The following is a 3,708-nucleotide window of genomic DNA, read 5'->3' as shown; positions in this document are numbered from 1 at the left end:
TTCTTAAAAGCGGAGGTAGAGCCGAGTCAGACTGTAAATAAACCCAATCACATTGCATGGGTTATGTTACAAAATAACAAAGTAGTGGAAACAGCATTTTTAGCAAATACTCTCTATAGTTAATTTTTCTAACCAACTAACTTGCTATATATGGTCATTAAATGGCTTTCCTGAGGTAAATGTAACGTTACGTGACATTGTTCTCCAGCTGTTTTATTGACCTCTTTCCGCGGTTGAAAAACACTGATTGATCGATATTATATATGAGGGATGTACATTTCGGTAAGTTGTAGGCTACTGTATCTTTCAACATAGGCTACCTATTGTTCATTTGTGTTTGTTGACTAATTAGTATTAAAGAAGAGTGAGATCGGTTCACCTGCCGCTACAGCGATCTGCCACGTCACATTTACAAGCGCCAAAACGGTATTTATTGTTTGAATTTCATAATAAAATTGACAGAATCTGAGTGCTGAGAATTAGTTTCATATCAAAAGTCACCTGCTCTGTCTTGTCTGTCGTTCTCCGTGTCCTCTTTGTTCTGCGATTTTTCTCTGCGTGAGAAAATGGATGTGTGGTGTGAGAACGTGTGAAAGGTGTCAATTGCGTGAGTCTCACGCTGAATGGCTGAGAGTTGGCAGCCCTGGAGTAGCAAATTCTAGCAGAGCCTCCACTATTTGCCATCACCGGTAACGGCGTCTAGCTGATGACAATTACTAAACGGATGTTGAGAGCATCCTACCGGAACACTCGCCGCTATGGCGTCCCCCACGGAGAAGTGAGGAAAAAGGTGACTAGTCCCAATCAGACTCCCAAATTAAGCTCACGGACGGACCATCTGATTCCTTTTGTACACTGGTGACAGGTCTTTCCTGAACATTAGGGAATTCAGTGCTGCACAGGGTTTTATTAGTGTTCAACGAAACAACGTTTTGTCCACCAGTTGCCAGGATGATACAATAAGGTAAAGAACAAGCTCCTGGTTCATGGCGTTACATTTTTTTAAAGTATAAGTACGGTTAAGAGTGTCAAGTGTTATGTTACATTCCTTTTTGTGGTTTCTTTATCCTATATGAATCCTTAGATATAGACAAGCAAGAAAAACTCAGCATGAAGATGCAGGGAAATGCAGCAAAATTACCACTAAATTACTTTCTAAGTGCTATTGTCAGGAATTAAGCTCAAGCGGATCTTTATTAATGCAGGAAGATGGCAAGTGGATGGAACAAGCACAGTGAGGAATAACACATTTACAGGGATGGGATTAGTGGAGGACTAGCATTGATGAGTAAAGCCATGTACACATTGTATGATTTTGGTCTGTCCCAGATGAAAGATGGCCAATTGTGGTGATTTCTGTGGTCGTGGCTCCTAAACGCTGGTCCTATGTCCTACATTGAGAGAGGTTTAAAGACGGCCGTCACCACGGTCTTGAGACCAAAAATAGCCTTCGATGATTTTCTGACAGTGTCATCAATTTAGCATGATCATCTCACAGTGTGTTTGCTGCTAAAACCTACATCTACTGACTAGCCAATAAAAATGCAGCATGAAATGATGGTTTGATCAATGCGACATGATGCTAAAACTTTAAAATATTTTCCTCAAGCTCCATTTGCAGAATTGTCATGCCAAGTTGTCCTCTTTTCCCCTAGCCATGACCACGTCCATATTCTCCTCTTTCGCTTCCTCCTCTTTTTTATCAGCGCACATAAAAAACACAATTGCCAAAGTGCGATTCATCTTGCTCTATTTGTTTACCACTAGCGCATGCTAATGATGTTTTATTCTTCTATACGAACTTGCGTCGTAGCCTCTGATTCAATAGGTGTCATCATCGTTGTGGCGAGCAGGACGAGGCCTAGGGCTGTGAGAGAACGGCCTCGTATCTCTCACTGAGGAGCTTTAGAAACATAAAAGGAGGAGCGACGATAGGGAAGGACGAGAGAGAGTACCAGGCCTGGATTATTTATGTTATGTTTTGATTTTATATGTGGAGACAGTCATCTGTGAGAGGCTACTGTCTTTACATTCATTTTGTATTTGTTTATTTTATTATTAAACGTCTTTAAATGTTCGCCGGTTCCCGCCTCCTTCTTCCCATAACAACGAACTTTGCTACAATCGTACAGTCTAAGTACATGTCGTACCCAAGTTTATTAGATTCATGCCGTACAGTGTGATTTATAATGATCTTAAAGGATTGCTGAAATAGCACAGTCTATAGTTGGCATAACAGAGATAAATATACTTACACAAACAAGATTACACACTAAAACGCTCTAGCCAGAATGATCAAGAAAATTCCAATCATGGAAGACGAGAATGAAACACTGCATGCATGAAAGCAGTGCAGTCACTAACAATGACAGACGATGCTGACTGTTGAGTGGTGAAAATATATGCAGTCCTTATGATTGTGCATACTCAAGAATCCCTCAAGAACTGCGTTGCAGAAACCTACTGCGCACCAGAGTCGCCAGAGGACCACAGATTTCCTTCACTGAAAACATTTGTATATTAGAGGAATACAATGCTGCCAAATCGACTTTAATGAACAAATTAAGCGATTACAACGCGAATAGCAGAAAAACACAAGGTTTGGACCACAATAACTGAAAAAGTTAACAGCGTCAACGATTCAGCAAAGATGTTCAGAAATGGTTTAAAAATATGGTTCAAGAGGCAAAAAAGGAAATATACAAGTGAAAACACCCAGCAACAGGGGGAGGACCAACTCCTAAATTGAAAAGGACAACGGAATTTATATTTCTGATGTTTTGGGGAATCACCACGGAGAGGGAGAGCCAAGCCAGGACCAAACAACACAAAGTGAAGGTAAAGCTTACAATCTTACAGCTAGTTAGTTAACCCTCTACTATTCCTGACAATAATATTTTTAAGTTAAAAACAGATTAACAGTGTTTAAGTAAGTAATAAGGTATGAGCGGCTGTGCTGTATCGTGCATAAGTCACGGCTGAAGGCACGACGCGAAGCAAAAAAAATTGACGACTATTGTAAGACTAGTCTTAAATAGATTTATGCAACCGGGCCCAGGACTCAGATGAGGGGATCTTTTTTTAAGGCGCAGGCAGATGGCAGAGGGATTGAAGAAAGACAGTGACAGTACATAGATGACACGTTGGTAAATCACAATTCATGAGACTGCATGGCCTTATCCTATGAGAAAGTGGCGCTTCAACTATAGGTTGAAAATTGGGTTGCAAGTGAGTGTTTGTTGCTGTAGTGTGAAAGCTTATTAATACTGCATTGACAGACACTGACCAATGCTGACAATCACAGTATGTCATTTGTCAGATATTACACAACCTGACAATTGCAGACTGGAGATGTTCAGTGGTGAAAACAAGTGCCGACGGGTAACACACTGATCGCAATGAAAGTATCTGTTGTCGTCGCAGTGTGAATTAGAAAGTCTTAAAGTCCCCCTGTAGTCAATAATTGTATCCCTTAAAACCAATCTTTGATCATATTTAAACGTTTTTTCCTTAATTGAAAAAAATGTCTTCATGCCTTAAAATATCTTGAATGTAACTCTACACCCTTGCCTCACTTACTATACGTGGTTCTATGAATATGCAAATGAGCCCCACCTCCACTCACTCACTCAGCTCAGAGATCCACTCGTTGACGATCACACGTTGATCTGATTGGTCACAAGGTAGTTTGTGACGTCAGAAACATTT

This window comes from Leuciscus leuciscus, assembly GCF_965113295.1.
Source record: "Leuciscus leuciscus genome assembly, chromosome: 6".
NCBI classification, from domain to species: domain Eukaryota; kingdom Metazoa; phylum Chordata; class Actinopteri; order Cypriniformes; family Leuciscidae; genus Leuciscus; species Leuciscus leuciscus.
The sequence above is the reverse complement of the archived record's forward strand: the minus strand, read 5'-3'. Positions refer to the sequence as shown.